Here is a 21,260-nt window from a genome sequence, read left to right as displayed (position 1 = left end):
GGTTTTATGAAGTTATTTACTTCAATGTTCCAATAAGATAAGTGAATTATTTTCCTGTTTAAATTTAGAGTCAAGTAGAGCTAACTCTAAATTATAGTGGTGAGCTATAATTACTTGAATGGTTAAGGCCATTTTGGCCTCTGGGAATAAAAAGTTGGGTTTCACAGTACATATGAAAGAAGTATTTGTGAATTCATCTGTCTTCTATTCATACCTTGGTTAAAATGAGCCATGGTGCTGTGCCATTTCTTTGGAACATTACATAAAGTTCCTTATTCTTGGCCATGTAGCAATTGAGAATATGCAAACAGGCCTGAAAGGAACCAAACAGTAAATTCTTCACAGGCAGGAAAGCTAATATTTACACAATAACCAATAGGTGATGGTCACTGAGATGGCTTATGACTGAGTTTTCTTGTTCATCATGAATGGGGAGCTAGCATCTCCTTACAGAACATACTTGGGTTAATATGTTCAACAGGATTAGACTGAAGGACAATTGTGATGCAAGCATTTCAACACCAGAGGCTCTCTGTTCTTCCCCTGTCCCCTGCTGCAATAAAGAATGCTGTAAACTCTCCTTCTTTACTCTATCAAAGTAGATTTCTGATCTTCTGTCCATGCCAAGAGATAAATGACTTAGGAGGGGTTCATCAACAGTTTCCATGTATTTGCATGTTAACATGCTAAAAAAAAAAACTATAAGCTAGTATAGAAAGCCCTAATTCCATGTAATTATAAGGAATACCAATGGGTTGTGAGATTTGGAAGAGGTCCATCCTCTAAAGCATTGCCCCAAGAGGTAAAACTTCACACTAGGGAGCAAAAAATCTTATTCTTTTTATATATAAAGTACACATATAAAGCATAGATAAATTAACATAAACAAAGGGAAATAATAACAGGAAAAATGTCTAAGAAGTCCCCATGAGGGTGCCATTATGAGAAAAAAAAAGGAAGTGAAATACCAATTTAGTCACGAGTATCAAAAGACTCTGTGAGCTGTGGAGTATGAATCTTTACCAAATTGTTTCAAAACATGTTCAATATGAAAGTAACTTATGCCTGATTTAATATCTTAAATCTTAAACTAACATTTGTGTGTTAATATGTCAAATATTGTCTATTGTACCATTACTCATTTTAAAAAATTTTTTGTAGTTGTAGATTGACAGCATACCTTTATTATTATTATTATTATTTTTTAATGTGGTGCTAAGGACGAAACCCAGTGCCTCACATGTGTTTAAGCAAGCACTCTGCCTCTGAGCTGCAGCCCTAGCCTCCTCTTTTTAATTATAAGGAAATGGGAAAAATTTGAGAACAAGGTGTACTTGGATGTGAATCCCAGCACCACCTTTTTTTATTTTCTGTATGATCCTTGGCACGTCACTTACCTTCTGTAAGCCTCAGTTTCCTTGTCTTTAGTTTACTTGGGGATCGTTATATCCACCTGGTAAGAGTACTGTGAGGATTAATCAAAATAATGTTTATAAAGCCTTCTGCATGTTACCCAATTCTCATTACTCAATTAGTGACTATAATTTTAGGTTGTGCCTTTTAATACAAATTTTATGCTTTAAAAATATATTTTAAAAAGATATTTAGAACTGAGTAATAAACATATTATTATCCAGGAACGACAAAGTTTCCTCTAAGACAAATGTTAATAGTACCTATAAAAAGAAAGATAAATTTCTAATATCCGTTTAAACTACAAACCACACTTATTGACATAAACTAAAAACTTTCAGATGTTAACTGACATGTACTAAGTTAGAGGATAGAGTTGTTAATTGAAAGAAAATAACACTTAAAACATGAGAATTCACATGCAGTTGGGTAAATTTCAGTATTGGTATAACTCTGAAGAAATGTTTGTTTCCCTGAAAGGAAAATCTTCAATTTGTATTCATTCTGAATCTTCTCTTTCCATCTCTCTCCTTCCCTCTTAGTTCTGCCTCTTCCTCTGCTTTTATGATATACTCGTAAAACTGTCTCTCAATGTTGTTTCCATGTTAATTCATTTTCTTACTTTGTAAGGTTAATGCTCATTTCTACAGGTGAAACACCAATAGAGAAACTCCAATTACTCCCAATACTTTAATTACAAGTATTGGGACGTAACATATAGAATAAATGAACAAGTCTGGTATGGCTAGTATAGTCTCCCTTACCTATACAGCATGTGTGTGTGTGTGTGTGTGTGTGTGTGTGTATTTATTTATTTCCTGGTGTTTTGTCTCCTTGACCATGTTTCCACTTTTCTTTGGGAGAAGTCATTTAATAATGAATAACCATAGCATAGTGTTCTCTGTGCCAGAGTGCAGCTTTGTAATTCTTATCCTAACAGCAGAGAACATAGAAGTTTGAGAAACTGAATTAAAATAATATTATATGTAGGCAACAGAAACTTATCCAGCAGAAACAGCCCATAAGTTTTCAAATTTAAAAAGCATCAGTGGTATAATTATTAAAGACTCTCTTCCTAGTTTTCCAAGGAGCTGAGAAGACAGTTTTTCATGGTAGACAAACATCACATTTCCAAATCATATGAGAAACCAGAGCCTCTTTTTGAATAAAATGTATTGGTTCATATTCTATATCCTTATACTTTAAAAGTATACTCTAAGAGGGTTTTGGAAGGAGTTTTTGTTGTTTGTTTGGTTTTTTAGAGCTTTATAGTTCTACATAATAGTTGAGTTCATCCCTACAAATTCCTATGTGCATGGTATTTGATTTTAGTTCATGATCACCCCCATATCCCTTCCCCTTTTCCCTCCTACCCTCCCTCCCATCTCTCATTCTGTTTCCTCTATTCTATTAGCCTTCCTTTTCCTCATCTATTAATTTGTATTTGATTGGTTCTTTCTACCTATGCATAAAGGTGAAGTTCCCTGTCATATATTTATATATCTACATAACATGATTTTTAAAGAATTCTTTCTGCATTGCCTCCCCCACCCATCCCTCCACTGTTCTTGATCATCTTCTATGTTACTGAACTTCCCTTTATCTTAATGTTATCTTATCCTTCCCTCCCTCTTTCCTTTATTTTACCGTAGCTTCTACATATGAGAGAAAAATATTGTAGTTTGAATTTCTGAGTTTGGCTTATTTATCATAATAATAGCATAATACTTACTTAGCATAATAATCTCCATTTCTATCCATTTGCCAGCAGATGCCATAATTTTGTTCTTTTTTATGGCTGAGTGTAACTCCATTGTATATATATTTTGACTTTAAAAAGCCACTAGACTGAAGAATTGAATTAAAAATCCATGTCTACTAAATGACACCCTGGAAGTTCTGGTGCATAATAGATATGCTTTAATCCACATGGAAGGGTTGTAAGGTTACATACTGCCCTTGCAGGGGAAGAATCTGAGTTTTTAAAACAGAAGACAAATGTTTTAGCATAAATGGTGAGATCTGAAATAAAGCTTCTTTAAGCACTGTTATGGTTTGGACGTAAGGTGTCCTCCAAAAGCTCTTGTGTGAAACAATACAAAAAGATTTAGAGGAGAAATGATAGGGTTATGAGAGCCTTAAACCAATTAATGAATTAATCTCCTGATGAGATTAACTGGATGGTAAATGAAGGTGGGTATGGTGTGGCTGAAGGAGGTGGGTCATTGGGGCTGTGCTATAGGGATATATATTTTGTATCTGGTGAGTGGAGTCTCTCTTTCTCTGCTTTCTGCTCATCATATGAGGTGCTTCCCTCCACCACCATGATGTTAAGCCTCACCTCAAGCCCTGAGGAATGGAGCCAGCTGCCTGTGGACTGAGACCTTTAAAACTGTGAGCCCCCAAATAAACTGTTCCTCCTCTGAAATTGTTCTGGTTGGGTCTCTCAGTTTCAGCAGTGAAAAAAGCAGATTTTCCCAAACCTGGAAATATACAACTATCATCTCCAAGATTTTAGAAAAATATTCACAAACTTGAACTTGGAACCATAACATTGTGAAGAATTAATACAGCATTGTTTGTTCCTATTAATTTTAGTTAAAACAGGCAAAGTATTTTGATCAAAATATCTCATGTATGAAAGTTGGCATCAGAAAACAGTCATCTTTCCATTGTTTACTATTTTCCTCTTTTAGGATAGTAGGATAGTGTTAGACCACGATGCAAGAAAAGACCACTGACTCCAATTAAAATCAAATTAAAGCAAGCTTATTATTTCGACCGGCCAGGCTGCCTTGCCCCTCAAAATCGTGGGAGCCAAGGACAGCCCCGAGGCTTCTTTGTGGCCCAGTTTTATAGCCCAAAAAGTTACACAAAGGGGGGTTACAGATAACAACACTCTGAGGAGCATAACACAAGTTTACATTTTTGCTGGCCGCGGCATCAGAATTTATGGAGATCTTAGAGACTCAGAGAGGGTCGTTATCCGGCCAGGGAAGGCCAGAATTTATGAGGCGTCACTAAGATTTAGGAAAGGGTTGTTATATGGTCAGGGAAAACCGGACATGGGTGAGTTCAGGGCACGGGCAGGCATTCCAATCAGCTTTACAACATCAACTAATGGCCAGGCCATACAGACATCCTGATATTTTTACAGAAAACAGAAATGAATCCTTCATAACTTGTGACAAGCTGGCTTCTGATCTAATGAGAGAACTAGGCTAGGTATATCAATAGATGGCCAGGAAGTTTATTATCCCCCTGTGAAAGAAAGTCACATAATGTCCCCTACCCTGTCCCTTGATTTTATTTGCACCTGTTGCCAAATCCAAGGTCCTCCTTCCTAATCTACTGGCAAATTGATTGAGCCAGACCCATGACATTTTTTTTTCTCTGATAAAACATTGTTTTTACTTCTGTTTCCCCTGTGCATTTCCATTTCTTTCTATGGAAATATTCCAAAATAATTTAGAGAATCGTTGCCGATTATTTTTTCATTCATTCAGAAAGGTTAAAGTGGCCTTAGCTAATGTGAATAGGCACTGATGGGTCTGAATAGTTCTGTAGCTCTGGAGTATTGTTGAACTGAGCAGCTTGCCACTGATGGTCACATTCTATCTTTGTTTTTTTTCCTTCTCTCCTTTGGACCTTTGAGGATACCATAATATGGAAAAAAGATGGGTTGATTTGATAATTGATTTGTTCTTGATATATTGGTTCTCAGTTTCATAAAGAGTAACAAAACCTGACTTTATTGCATGATGTGTTGGTCAGAGATTTGACTGGATATAGAAGGCATAACCAGCTCAGATTTTCAACGAGAATTTAATAAAGAACCTATTTGCAGAGATGTGGGAAGTTTAAGGAATTAATCGACCACAGATGATAAGGTGTTTTTTGACCAAATGTAAACTCCTTCATTCCTCAAAGGGGAGATCAGATAATGAAGGTGTCTCTTGAGTCCCTTAAGTCTACAAAGAGCTGCAAGTGGAGGCCAGAAGAAGGGCTGCTCAATAGGAACTGTTTTTGTGGAGAGATGCCATTCCCAGAATGCAGGCAAGGAGGAAAACCAAAATACCTCAGCTTCTCACTTCTTCTGTCCTCCTTTCTCCTGATGGAGTCTCCCACTGAGTAAAGCCAACTTGAAGCCACAAGTATTGAAGTGCAAGGAAGCAGAGGTCCCTTCTTTTGTACCTCACACCCCAAATGATGAAGGCTAGAAGAAGGATATGGGCACAGGGACCAAGTAGCTCACATGGTCTCTTCAACTCATCCCCAAACATATTCCTTATATAGTTTTCAATTAGAATGATAAGTGATGGAAGTGTTCTTTTAGTACGTCATATTCTTCTCTGCTTTCTTTAATGTTATAGACATAGTCTGTTTTTTTAAAATTTTTTTTTTAATTCAGAATCTTTAATGCAACAGTTAATTGTTGTTCTTTGCAGCAAAATGGTATTCAGAGTCTCCTGAGGGAGATCTGTTGGCTCCTGAAAGAAATGATCCCAGCTTGTTGGGCTTCTACATTTTGACTACATTTTTTTTTACAGTCTATTGATATTCTGTTGCATCAGCTGACAAAGAGTCACAACTGTCTTTGGGCTTGTCTATAGCAATGCTAGCTCCTAGATTTTAGTTCTACTGTTTTCATTCTTCTATGAATTTGGAGAAGACATAATCATTACTTTAGTCATTTACTCAACATTTTTTTATGGAGTATCTATTATGTTATATACACTAGACACTGTGTTAGGTAGACCCTGAGGTCTACCTGAGGCAAAAAAAAAAAAAAAGTGTCTGTCCTTAAATAGCCTTTATCTCAATTTTTCTTTTCTTTAACTAAGGCTTTGAAATCTCAGGGACTCTTAAGAATCCTTAATCTTATGCTTTCAGGGGAGTTCATGGGACTAATATTGTTCAATTCTGAAGACTTAAAATTACTAAATAAATAGGTAAGGTATTTATAGTACATTATTTAGTATTGATTATTATTAGTCATTAAAAATATAATTTATGAGCATCTTCTGTGGTTTCATATGTAGGGGCTGAGAAATAAATGAGACTTCTTAATGTTCAGGGGACCACTCATCTAGTTGGGAAGCAGATATGCAAATAGCTACGGTGGCAAAGTGTCAAGATCTATGGGACTAGCAAATGATTCCATTGTCCTGGATGAGGGTGAGCTGTGGTAATAACCATAAGACCTAATTTCCTGGCTGCTGAGGCGAGCAGTTTAAAACCTCACTGTTAGTAATGTGTGCTCTTATTAAATAGGAGTCTCATAAGTACTCACTTGTAAAAGCGGGCTTTCCCAGAATCCATTGGCACAAACTGTTCAACTCTTTGAAGTACACATGAAACAGTTCCAGGAACAGTGTTAACACTGTTTGGGATAAACTACATGATTCTGAATTAGGGGGCTTAGCCGAAACTGTAGTTTAAAGATTCTTATGTGTGTACTTTATACCAGTATTACATTCCTCTACTCTAGAAAGATACTCAATGAAACTATGAAAAAAGAGACCATATAATCATGAAAAAGCTATCCTAACAGTAGTTAGCATCATTCATATATCTTAATATTTCTAACTATGTACTCCATAGTTACTTAAAAGGTCAGAGTCCCTCTCATGTTCCCAAGTCTGTCCTGTGAAATATACTATCTAAGTTAAGAGTTGTGAAACTCCATTTTTCTAAATGATAGAAACACTTACATGGAATGTATTTTTTTATCTTTTCCTCCTTTTATTTTTAGAGGAAAGGTATTCCTCATAAAGAGGAGGGTAACTAATTGTTAGGCAGCTGTCATTATGTGAGTATCACTTGTCCAAATCCAAAGAATGGACTAAGAGACAATGAAAGGTATAGCAAAAGAGAGAGCTTTATAACAGTCTTGCAAAACAGGCAAGACAGGCATCTGGGGGCAGGGAGCAGGCACACCCAGATTGGGTACAATCAGCATTTTATCCCCTGAAGCACAAGGTCCCTCCCCTGGTTCCTCCCTGGCTGAGTACTATGGGGAATGTATAATCTCCCCGAATATTATCTAGGTGTTCCTGTCTCCTATTGAGTTATTTAAAGAAATATACCTTTATTTTGTCCCCACTTCCCTTTTTCCTTTTGTGGAAGAAAATTCCCCTTGGATTGAATGCTTTTGGGCACATACACACTTTATCTCTGTTGCTCAGGTTGGCCCTTCCTTCTCACTTTCTGTTTGTCAAGGGGCTGTGAATTTTTACACTATTGTGTTAACTGCTTGTAACTTTTCATCCTGCTTTCCCCTCCAGCTGCCTTTTATGTAACTTTTCATTCTGCTCTCCCATCCAGCTGTCTTTCTTACATCCCAATTTATTTTACATTTAAAGCTAAACAGGGTTTTTTGAAAACAGATCACTGGGCTTTCTATTTCTCACAACTATAACAATAAACCTGAGATTAAGAAACTTAGAAAGAGAAAAGGTTTATATTTTGTCTCCTAGTTTTGAAGTTTTCAGAGGATGTTAAATTTTTTTTTTATTGGATGTTCACAACATTACAAAGCTCTTGACAAATCATATTTCATACATTAGAATCAAGTGGGTTATGAACTCCCATTTTTACCCCAAATACAGATTGCAGAATCACATCGGTTACACATCACATTTTTACATACTGCCATATTAGTGACTGTTCCATTTAACATCCCCATTTAACCCTTTGGGCCTATGGCAAGGAAGCACATCACATCGGCGGTGGTAGCACATAGCAGAGCAAAGCAATGTCCAGGAAGCAAAGATACAGGGAGAGACCGGGATCTCACAATCTCCTTCTAGGCCACACCCCCAATGGTCTAAAGGCTCTTATTAGACCCCACCTCTTAAAGGTTCTATCACCTTCCAATAGCACCACCCTGGGGTCAAAGCCTTTAACATGTGGGCCTTTAGGGCACAGTCAAGATTCAAACCATAACACTAATATTAGCCATATTCTCTTAGGAGGGTAATCTCCTTTAGGTTCAACTGGTACTTGAGGATTCCTACCTTACCTCCAACTTGAGCACTACCTCATACACATTACCTTGCTAATGATTTGGCACTCAGTCACCAAGGAGTCCTCTACAAGGCAATGTTCATATTTTTCTCTGTCCTCTTATGGATCCATATTTGGAGGTTCTTGTAAAAAACTATCTAGAGACTACCTTATTGGGATTTAGGTTTATTTTTATTTGTGATGAAAGAGATAGTATTTATACTCAATAAAATATACAGTATGTCCTCGGGACTAAAAAACAGCATCTATTTGTATTTATGCAATATATTAGCTGTATTAAAATATTTTGCTTTGTATGTTTTCTTCAGTCTATAGGCACATTTTTAAGTGAAGGACCTCTTTGTGAAAAACAGTATGTTCAATTATTAATCTGAAGAAGTACAACAAATGTCTTATTTTCCTGGTATTTCAAGACATTTTGGACACTCAGTCTACTTTTTGATCAATTTTTATTTTGAGACAGGGATTCACTAAATTGCCGAGGCTGGCTTTGAACTTGTAATTCTCCTGCCTCAGCTTCCTGAGCTGCTACGATTACAGGTGTGTGCCACCATGCGCAGATGTAATAATTCTTAAATGGCTCAGCATGAATATATATACATGTATATACATATTAATGATATTGCTTTATACTTCCAGGTCCTTCACCTGAAAACATATTATTGAACATACTGTCTCAAAGTGTAACGTGTTTACACTGTTGAAAGTATATATATTCTGTTAGTTAACTAACTTGGGAGGCAACCTACATAATTTGATTCTTTTGCCAAATTTTCCTCTAATGGTGAAAAATTGGGGGAGAAAACATGCCCTCTGTAAATTTAGTCAGAATTATTTGAGCAATTTTATGGCTCTTTCCTCTATTATGCAGTTAAAGTAATATGTGACTTTTTTATCTTTGAGTAATGACAGTAGCAAGGGGAATCAAAAGGCATTATTTGCTAATGTTTGCCATGTTGATACTAAAGATAACTATTATTCTATTTTTCCTTAATCAATTCTTACTTGTAGCAGGATATGATTGTATCAGTTGTCCACTGGATTTAATGCCTCTTAGTTATCCAGTAAAACAGTGAAAGTTTTAGCTGTCAGTTAGCCAAGTCTTATGCTGTGACACATTGATTCAAAGAAAATTCATGTTATATAAACAACCACAAAAGACTTACTTACATGTCTTGGTTTCTTTCTTCCTACTTCATTGATTTGCTTTTCTTCTGTCTCTGATAAAGATGATGAAATATCTACCCTGTGTTGAATAAATTGTTAAGTTACTGATATAACCAAATGACTGGAAAAGGCACAGTGTCAGCCTCAAAATGACAACTTGCTACAGGATTCATCTTTCAACAATAAAATTCCACAGTCTTTGCACCAACCTCAAATATTATTGATAGATATCATGTTATCCTTTCCACATTTAGCAATATCTATTACTTGGGCTTTCATTTGTCTTCAAGTATCCCTTATCTTCTCTCATATGTATCTATTTCTATTATTTCCTTTAAATTAAAAAAAAACCTATTTATCAAGGATACATTCTCCATAGACCAGTCTCACAGACATGGACTTTTGACATAATGGAGTTAAATGTGAATCTGAATTTATTTCGTTTTCTCATACTTCAAACCAGTCCTCCCCTCATGTAATTATTCTGTTTTGTGTTGCCATATTAGAATAGCTGACACTGATACCTTATAACAAAAAGGAGACTAAGAGTTTTGGAGGCTGAAATTCTAAGATCAGGCAGCCTCCATCTGTTAAGCCTTAGGCAAAACTCTTCAGGATGGGTCACAACATATGGAGAAGCAGAAAGAAAAACAGCTGTGTGCAGAAGGGACTAGGCATGTAAGTAGCCTCACTTTATAGTACTCCACTCTTGTGAAAACTATTACACTCCATGAGAACAGCATTAGTCCCTTCCAGGAGTGGTCTTCCCATAACCTCACCAACCTTCTGATTGGCCTCACCTCAACACTGGTATATCAGGGATCAAGATTTCAACGTATGTATCTGGGGGAAGAAACACATCTAAATCATAGCACTTCCCATTGTGTATATGTATTATTTGCATATACACAATCTTTCCAGGTAAATTCCCTCACTCTACTTATTCACTCTTCTAGAATCTTCACAGAGAAGAACTTTTTCACCATGAGTATAGTCTATACATTACGTACATGACAATGAACACCAGTCTTCCATATCTCAAAAAATGTTGAAGTTTTATATATATGAATGTATATACGAGTTTCTGGCTCATGCATTTATTCTACAATATGTAATTGTTGCCTAATGTGCACCAGGCTCTGTGGTAAGCACTTGGTCTCCAGTGCTGGTAAGTCTTTTGTCTTGCCCTAGTAAAGTGAGAGCAGGCAAAGGAAAGATCCTAAAGTTGGAAAATATAAATAGGTATTATGATTAGAACTACCTTCTTAAAACTTATTTTATACCAATTTTACTTTACTAAGCCAAACAAGACATTTTTTCAAATTAAAGCAAAACATATTTCCCCTCCAATGTGGAAGCCTCTTCCTTCCACCCAAGGTTCACTACCCCATTGCAAGCTGAGCCCCATGCCCCAACAGGACACCCTCCTCACTCTATCAGGCACTAATACAGGCCAGACAACCCTACATTAGCCCACTAGGCTGTGCCTCCCTTCACTGGTAAATCCTCTACCACAGACATCTTTCTTACCATATTTTGTCCTGACATCCTGTTCCAGACACCAAGCTTTGCCCACCCCCGACTCTGACACAGATTATCTGGTTTTGCCCCTTCCATTAATTTTAGAAAGGAAGTATTCATGGAATTGATGGAAAAAGTGAATTCTTAAAAAATGTTATCTGCTAGTATTTTGACTTGAATAAAAAATATGATCACTTAAATGTCTGAAGTAATGGATATGCCACTTACCCTACCCTGATCATTACACATTTGAATATATTTATTGAAATAACACATACCATGTTTTTTTTTCCTTTGCTATCTGGTATAGCTGTTGTTGAGGGTGACCTCACACCAGTACCACAGCCACCAAAGCAGGAGACTGTGGCCACTTTGATCACTTCTTACTGAGTTAGAGCTTAGCCGTCTCCTGGGCCAGACTCAGGAATGCGCAATGTGATGGAGGCCTGTGGCCAAGGGTGTGTGGACCACTTTGGGAGCTCTAGCTCTAGCTGTCCAACTTTGGGTTGGACATGGCATGGCTTAACTTGAGGATTGCAGGAACTTCAAGGATTAGGGAACTCGAGGGTTCCAGGCTGTTATAGGAACATTAGTCACTTTAGGCATTTTTAGGCCCTTTTGTGCTGACTACAGAACTTAAGCAGTTTTCTCTGGGGAATGTTTCAGACTGTAATATAAGTATGCAGCTGACAAATGTTCTATTCACGTATAGATAAGACTTGGTATGGGAGGTTTGTACTGCTGGACTCCAGGGCGAGTTTGTGTCACCCTGACCTGGAGGGCGGGCTGTCTGTTTCAGTCTAAAAGTCAAAGCTATGACATCTGACACCGATAACCAGAAATGATGTTTGTATGAAATTTTAATCCTTAAAATTTTAATGCTCCTAGGTTATAACTTTGCTTGTATCTATGATTTCATATAAAATAGTATAATATATTTATGAAATAGTTCTTTCAAATCTTTTCCCCCAAAGGAAGACAATCCTTGCCATTAGAAACAAACAAAACCACATACTACTAACCTGATTGTAATCTCTTTATCTGTGACTTTTAGACTAGGAACATATTTGTAATGTACTCACTTTACGAACTGGAGATTGTGATTTTCATTTGGCACATTAGCGTATCTTTCATTATATCAAGTGCAATGCCAAACCCATAGATAGACTCAGAGTGTCTTAGGGTGTTACAGGAGCAAGTCTGGGAGAGTTATTTTTGGGTCCTGGGCAAGTACTCAGCCTGTCAGCAGGTGCTCACTTATTCATTCATTTATTCAGTGGATGTTTATTGAGAGCCTCCTGTGCTCAACACACTGTTAAGTATGTAATAGGATCCAGAGTTCAATATGACACTAGGGTTGGGTTTTTAAAAGATCACATGGCAGCACTGTGAAAGATGGATTCCAAAAGGGTAGATAAAGGCAAGAGGCTGGCAAGACACCACTGCAGTATTCAGGCTAAAGATGCTGACACAAGGCAGAGGCAATGGAATGGAAAGAGGACAGATTAGACTCAGAGGGCTTCTTAAACTTCCCAGGATTCTGAACTCCTATACTCATCAGAAAGAATGATCTTCTCCACGAGAGGAACTTGCACATGGACATGTTCATAACTACATTTTCTTAAGACCCAACCTTTTCCTCCAGGAAAGTGGGGCACAGGCCTGGTCTCTAGAGGTCTCAGTGGACAACTGTCCATGAGCCCTGCCCAATGGGATTTAAAGGCTGCACTGGTGTCAGACTGGGCTGATCAGAAAAGGCTAGAAAAAGTGGCATATGAATTGGGACCATAGGTCAGGATGGAGAAGCACTTCAGATGGCAGAAGCATCCTCCAGGCTCTGCCCCTGTGTGGATCTTCATGAAGTGCAGCTGGGGAGTCACAGAGCTTGAGACTTAAGCTAGGTGCTACCTCAAAACTCTTCCTCCTTAGATTATGTGACCTTTATATTATGAGGGCCTTAGCATATTGCCTCATAGATCTCAGTTGATATTAATTCTCATTGTTATTAAATACATAGAAATACATAAAAGATGTGTTACTGTTTCTTCTGAGTGACCAAGGTCATTTGACAGTGATTGTTTAATTATATTAGTAATACCAGGAGTTAGGTGTAAAAACCAGGTAAAAGTCAACCCTGAAGTTTAGCATTTCTCGGCCATACTTAGAGTTTGTCCTTTTAAAGACTGGGTGTCACAATGTATGTTTCCTAGATGTGATAGAAGTTGTTCCAGCTGCCATGCTGAGCCACTTGAAGTCAGATGTTTCTCCCATTTGCTTCGTAAATCTAATAAAGTGGTAATGAGTGCCCATAGTATTTTAATGTTTTTTACAAACCTCTCTACCATTAAAATTTTGACATCTCACTCTTTGACAGGAATTCCAGAAAGATGAAACCATCCTGTTTACAATAAGTAATAGTGAGAAATTTTAGTACTTACTTTATTTTTTTTAAATGTAAACAAATATTTTAAAATATTATATAACAGAATATTGTTATGCTAACTTTAAAAATGGTGTGCTCCTTTGTAAAATATAAAAAAATTGTACAAAAATGGGACTTTAAATCAGGAAATTTAGACAAGAAGATTTTAAATCATCATTTCAAACACTATAGAAGAAGAAGGAAAGATAGCTAAGGGGAAGATTTTAGTTGAAAAAAAAAACAGAAATAAATGTGAATAGATCCATGAAAAATGAGCAGATTTATTTGATCAGGTGATGAGACTGGGCTATCTTCATGTTTCATTTTAGTCTAATGTCCCAATCCTATCACCCACAATTCAGGAAATGATAGAAATAAAAGTTGCCAAAACTATCTGTGGAAAAGCTGGCAACTTGATTTGAATTTTCACAATGAAAGTAAATCTTTCATCAGAAATTGTTTGAAATAGAAATCTCTCTTAAATTAAGTTTAGAAAGATTCATGACTTATGGGACTTCGGACCAAAGGCAGCTTACCTGTTAACATCTATTGTTGGTGAATAGGGGACCTTGGTGACTTAGATGCAGAGCACACTTCACTCAGTGGCTGAGTGCATGCATTTTGTGGTCTGTGAGCTATATAACCTTTAATTGATAGAGCCACGCTAGTAGTGTTGCTCTGAGGTTTACATGAAGACTTGTAATGGGGGCTGAAGTCAGTAAGTTAACTGTTGTGATTACCTTCATCAATCACTGCAGCATTAACAAAAAGAGCTTCACAGTATGGAGAACAGTGTTAATATAATGGGTTATCATCTGCTTTACTACAGTAAGAGATAGAACTGGAATCAAACTCTAGGATTTTAACTTCCATAATGTTTTCACAAGACTGACTGTTGCCAAGAATGACTAAGCATGTATATATCATCGGGAGAAATAATTGGTTTTTTTGTTTGTTAATCATAAGTGTAGAGTCTTCTCAAATACTAGTATTAAGAGCTGCGTATGGTGGTGCACGCCTGTAATCCCAACAATTTGGGAGGCTCATGTAGGAGGATGGCAAATTTAAGGCCAGCCTTAGCAACTTAGCAAGTCCCTAAACAACTTAGTCTCAAAATAAAAAAATAAAAAGGTACAGGGATGTATCTCAGTGGTAAAGCAACTCTGGGTTCAAACCCTGTGTTACCAAAAAAAAAAAAAAAAAAAAAAAAAAAAAAGGTATTAAGCATGTTAAGAATGATGTCTGATGGTCAGGATTTGGAATGTTTTTAATATATAGAAAGCTAACATTTATTGAGTTATTGAATATCTTCTGTGAGCTAACCTTGTACTATAAGATTTCTTTGTATTACATTGCTAATTAACATTTAATAAATTGGACTAATTTTTTGTTTTAGAAGTTCCAACACATATATAGATTCATGTAACTTCTGCCATAGTCACAATTCAGTTTGATTTACCCTGAAAACTTCTTTGGTGCTGCATCATTGTATTTATTCTCTCTCTCACCCCAAATCCTTGGCAACCATTGAGCTATTCTCCATCACTGCAGTTCTGCCTTTTTCAAAATGTTACATAAATGGAATCATACAATATGTCACCTTTTGAAATAATCTCTTGTATTCAACATAAAGTCCCTGAGATTCATCTTCGTTTTCTCATGGATCAAAAGTTCATTGCTTTGTATTGTTGAGTAGATTTCATTCCCTTTGATATCACACCAGAATTTGACAAGTAGTAGTTTTTTAGAAGTTGCAACATGAAGCCTGAAACTATTATCTATGACCTTTTATACTATGTTGCATTAAATGCATTGATTTGTCTGACTTTGAATGACTCTTTTAAGTATGTATAATTCTTTAACTTCCTGCACTGGCCATTTGAAGAATGTTGGTTTCCTGAGATATACAGACAAAAGCTCTAAATGTTGGTACATTTCCTTAGAAAATATTCTTTTAAAAATTGCATTTTTGCTTTCACTATCAGTCTCGTCTTAAAAGACTTAAGTTTTGGAAAGTTGTCAGTAGAGAAAACCAATTTTCCAAAATCTTAACCTTTTATTTGAAAACTTGAATTTTATAACTGACCAAAAAACAAAAAGTGAACAAAACCTGTGAGTTTCCCTCAGAGTGACAGATTCACTTCATATGTAGAAAGTACCAATCAAAAGTAAGCAAATAAATCAAGTGAAAGAAAAATCAGTAGAGTAAGGAAATGGGGCTGGGGGAGGGAAGAGAGGAGGAAAAAGGTGGGAGACAGACTGAAATGAAGTAAATCAAATTCCATGCATGTATGATTTTGTCAAAATGAACCCAACTTCTACGTATAACTATAATGCTCTAAAAAATCACTTGGTAGAATCCAAAATGAATAATTAAAGGCTGAAACAATTAATATCCTCAGAATAAAAAGAAAGAAACTATCTGCCAAATAACCACAATTTTTCTGCCAGTTCCTCTTTCAAGTGAAAAATGTGTTCCTTGAAACAAGTGACTATTTCAGCTCCCAACTCAATCATTTTTTTTTTTAAAAGAGAGAGTGATAGAGGGAGAGAGAGAGAGAGAGAGAGAGAGAGAGAGAGAGAGAGAGAGAGAGAGAGAGAGGATTTTTAATATTTATTTTTTAGTTCTCGGTGGACACAACATCTTTGTTGGTATGTGGTGCTGAGGATCGAACCCGGGCCGCACGCATGCCAGGCGAGCGCGCTACCGCCTGAGCCACATCCCCAGCCCCCCAACTCAATCATTTGTTTGTTTTTTTTGTTGTTGTTTTTTGAGACAGTCGTGATACTTGAATATTCAGCAGAGGTTCTTTTTTTTTTTTTTTTTTTTTTTTTTTTAGAGTGAAAGAGGAGAGAGAGAGAGAGAGAGAGAGAGAGAGAGAGAGTTTTTTAATATTTATTATTTTTTAGTTCTCGGCAGACACAACATCTTTGTTGGTATGTGGTGCTGAGGATCGAACCCGGGCCGCACGCATGCCAGGCGAGCGTGCTACTGCTTGAGCCACATCCCCAGCCCAGCAGAGGTTCTTATACAGATTTTTCATTTTGTCACGTAGAATATTCATAATATGTTTGCCAAAGTCTTGAATTTTAATGAAGTTAATAATCTTTATAACTTTATTAAGGATATTATAAAAAAAATCAGTTCTGAGTATAATGTGATCGAGACAAGGACTACTGGTAGTTTGAAGTCTGTCTTTACCGCACCTTAAATTACCAGTAGGTTTTACACACTGCAGCGATTATGCCATTAGTGCAAATGCCAACACAGCGAGAAACACAAAGCATTAGCATTACTATGAAAATAGTTTGTAGAACTTCCAGAGATATCTTGGGACCATTAAGTTTCTTCAAAATATACTTGGAGAGTTCTTTGACTATGTTTCATATTGGTTTATATATAACTAAGATTAGAATAGAATATGGGCTCAATGATTTTAAAAGAAAAAAAAGGAATGAAGCTGTTCCTGCATGAGAAGATGGGGTTGATGGAGTAGCTTGCGTCCTGTCTCCAGGTGTATTTTAGTTGGGGATCTATTGTTCTCTGTGTTTGGAGTTGTAAATGAAACAAGGTAGAACATCACTGATTATCAGAAGGCAGGATGATATGTCTTACATCTTAAAGATTTTCAGAACAGAATTCTACTGAGTCTCTTAGAACATTTACTGTTTCAACTGTTTGAAGGTAGAAGATCAGATCAAATGATTTCTTGAAAATCCTTAAAGTTGTAATAGGTATTTGTGACCCAGGAATCTGAGGCTTATAATATCTCTAAGCATAGCTGACTTTGTTCAGACATTTTTTTTTCAGACAGTGGTTTTCAATATCTGAAAATTCAATTTCATTCTAAATCTGTCTTCAGTTTTATATGGTTTCTCTGAGCACCTTGCAAGATGCTGCTCCTAATAGCTTGCAGGTTAGAACTGAATCAAACTTTGAGGTAGGTAGACTGCTAAGGGAGCCACATGCTGTTCACAGACATACTGAAGACGAATGGGAGAGCTCTGCCTTCTTCCCACTGGCATCAAAAGCATCTGAGGCCATGAGAGTTTCTGATCACTGTCCATTCCACACCTTCCACAATGTGGCTGCTGGGAGGAAAGGACTTGGCTTCATTTGCCTCTCCAGCTGCAAGGGTTGAACAGATTTTGCTCTGATTCATAAGATTTCCCTACAGGAACAACTAGGCTTTATTTTGATTTTTTATCCCTCTACTTTTGAATTTGGAGACTAAGTGATTGAACTAAAAGTACAAGTAATGCATTCTGAATCCTTAGAGACCACAGAAGTTCAATTCTGCTATGTGTATATATGACATAACACTTTTGGGGGAGAAAATGCAAATTATAATTTATATTTATAAAATGTTTTTTTCCAAGAGTCCATCTATGCTTTGAGAAAAATGCTATAGTTTGTCCCTTGAGGTTGAGATACAGCTGCAAACAAGTTATATTTCATAAGGAATAAAAAAGCTGCTGGATATCATCAAGATTTTAGAAATGAAACTTCAAGTGGACTTTAGCCTACATAAAGAAACTTAGACAAGTGAGTCCTAGTCTAGTTGTCTTTCCTCTAGAAAAACAGAACCACATAAGAAAGGCAATTAAAATTGGGTGACATTGAAATGACAATAACTGGACTGATTAAAAAGATAATAATATTGTTTCTTCAGACTGGAAAAACAAAACAATATGATTGAAGACTAAAGTTCTGTAGCATATGAACAGGACCGAATATGCCTGATTATCAAATTCCTGAAAGATAACACAGAGAAAAACATTTGGAATAACTTTTTCATGCAATTGTCACGTTACAAAAATCATTGCTGTGGTAGATAATACAGATTTCTTTTGAAAAATATTCAACATAGATTTATAAAAATTCATGTTTAATAGAACCATAATAAATATTAGTGGGAACTATCTTTTGAGAGATGAAATTTAACTCATAACTTTTAAACTGGAAATCAGAAAAGAGAATTTTAGAACAAATAACCTCATGCATTTGATATAAAGTAATGGCTGTCATACCATTTTGTTCACAAAGAGAAAACAAAATTCTAATTAGGCCACCATTAAAATATATTATCTAAAATGTTTTTCCTAGTTCAATTTTTTCCTTCAGTTAATTAAACATATATAACATCCAATGGGACCTGCTGAATTTACTGGTTAATTCTACTGCTCCTTTGAAGCAGTTTCAGAGAGCTGGCCATTTTTACACTTCTGTCATCTCCCTAACAATAATTTCCTGCATTTAGCAATTTGCTAATCATTCTTTGCAAATTGAATGTAAATATCTTGAAATGTAACTTCTCTCTCATTTTTTATTTTGATTGCTCTCAAACCACATTTGATATAAGGTGATGGCTATCACACCATTTTTTTTTTTCACAAAGAGAAAACAATTCTAACTAGGCCATCACTAAAATATGTTATTTAAAATGTTTTTCCTAGTTCAATAAACTGTAAGAATAATATGAGAAACATCCATATATCCTTCAAATTTAGCTTTACTAAATATTAATTTTTCCACACTTGTAGTAGTTGTCTTAGGTAAACAGAATGTTGATGTATATGTCTTGTACTCTTGTACATACATTTATATGTCATTAATATGTATATACATGTATATATAATCATGCTAAGCCATTTAAAAATTATTACCTCTGGGTATGGTGGCACTCACCTGTAATTGTAGCAGCTAAGGAGGCTGAGGCAGGAGAATTACAAGTTCAAAGCCAGCATTGGCAATTTAATGAATCCCTGAATCAAAAAAATTTTAAAGTGGGAGAAGGGTGCTAGGAATATGGCTTAGTAGTAAAATGCTCCTGGTTTTAATCCTCATTATCAGAAACAAAAAATATATAGAGAGAATTATTATAGACATTTAGGAGTGAACTCCTAAATCCTTCAGCATGAATATCCTATGAACCAGAACATTCTCTGCAAAATATAAGTAAGTATCAATAGAATAGTATTAATAGGGTATTACTGTAAATCACACAGTCTAAACTTATTTCCCCAGTTGTCCCAGGAATGTCATTTAAATAATTTTCTTCTTTTGTCAATCAAGATCCAATCCAGAATTATGCACTGTGTTTAGATGTCATATCACTTTAGATTCCTTTAAACAAGTCTCTAGGTTTTTTGCTACAGCTGTACCACACAATGCTGATACTGTTTAAAAGCCTAGGCTAGTTGTTTTGCAGAATATCCTTCATTTTTGGATTTGTTTCATTGTTTCCTCATTATTAGATTCAGTTTAAGCATATCTGCATAAGTAAGGCTGTGCCCTTCTCAGTGTTCTTCTCAGAGGATATACATGTTAGTACGTTCCATTACTGGTGATGTAAGGTAAGGCAGTGTCTGCACGTGTACTCCATTGTAAAGAAATGTTTTTGTTCAGTGACATGTTGGTGTTGTGTGAATATCCTATTCCTTGCTTTTAGTTGATTTGCCTTGCTTTTTCTTCTCCCACTCCCCTAACAACATGTTTTACAATCATGTGTACTCTGGTTATACTATTTTTTTTCTATTTTAATATGATTATTTTATTTTCTCAGTTTTTATTAAGGTATAATTGAAAAAAAATTGTATATGTGTACAGTATAGAATGTGGTGTTTTGATATTTGTATACATTTGAAATTATTACATAAGGCTAATTCATATATCCATCTATTCACACATATATTTCTATGATAAGAATGATTACAATAAAAGAGTGGTTAACACACTGTCTCTGGAATTAGATTGCCTGAGGGCAAATCTTGGTTCCCACCCTGTCTCACATTTATTAGTTACAACCAGGTCAGATTTGCAGTCCTTTCCTCTTCATCTGTAAAGTTGGGCTACTGCAATCTTAATGCAAAGCACTTAGCTTAATGTCTAATGAATAGTATATGACAAAAAATATTACCAGTGATTTTAGTGACAGTGGTGTTAAATTTGAAACTATGTTCGGGGTATACAGAGTTCCTACCACACTTAAAGTCCTTTTTTCTTGTCAAGTTGGGGCTTTTGTTGTGGGTTTGGGGTTTGATTTCTCTCCCTCCCTCCCTCCCTCCCCCCCCCCTCTCCTTTTAAAAACATGTAAGGAAAAGTAATGGCTTAGCTAGGAGTTCTGGCATTGGGAATGGCCTTGTCCTTCTTTTGAAGTATCAGAAAAATAAAAATAAAAATTCCTCCCACAAAATCCCAGTCAGTTGTTGCTGCTGATCCTGAGGCAGACTGTCTGTGCCAGGATACCAAGCATGATTACCGCTGTAATCACTGAGGCATCTGCCAGAGATCTCATGGCTAAAAACTAGGTAGGAAAGTCTGTATTATATCTAATAATAGCTCTGGAAATTTTCCTGAAACACTTGCCGGCAACTCCCAGACTTGACAGACGCAGCATAGAACCAAAGCAAGTATGTTGTCCCTACTCATACTAGTGAGTGTAATAGCTGGAAATTATTTGCTATTTTTTCTTCTTTTTCTTCCCTTTCCCCTCCCCTTCTCCATGCTCCTTCCCCTTCTCCTCCTGGCAAGCATCTGCCTCTGAGCAGCACCCTCAGACCCTGTTATGACTTCTGTATGTTTTTACTTGAAGTTCTCTTAGATTACAACTAAGAGTGACAGGATATATCTATATAGATATTTTGTACTTTAAGTCCACAAGTTTCTTATGAATTGTAGATTCATATAAGTGTGTGTGTGTGTGTG

At 36.2% G+C, this 21,260-nt stretch overlaps 1 protein-coding gene across 4 annotated transcripts in view; it reads left to right on the top strand.

Moving 5' to 3' along the window:
* Window positions 1–21,260, top strand: part of ZNF385B (zinc finger protein 385B) — a 389,695-nt gene that overhangs the window by 187,484 nt on the left and 180,951 nt on the right. The window contains exon 1 of one of the 4 annotated variants that reach the window (XM_081261417.1): window positions 20,936–20,965. The exons of the other annotated variants lie outside the window; for them this stretch is intronic. The gene's annotated coding sequence lies outside the window, so the exon portion shown is untranslated. Of the gene's footprint in view, window positions 1–20,935; window positions 20,966–21,260 lie in introns of those variants that run through there. 4 annotated transcript variants of the gene reach the window in all.

This window comes from Spermophilus citellus (genome assembly GCF_964194105.1).
Source record: "Spermophilus citellus genome assembly, chromosome: 11".
Taxonomy (NCBI): Eukaryota; Metazoa; Chordata; class Mammalia; order Rodentia; family Sciuridae; genus Spermophilus; species Spermophilus citellus.
Note: the sequence above shows the minus strand (reverse complement) of the source record. Positions and strands in the feature narration are given on the sequence as shown.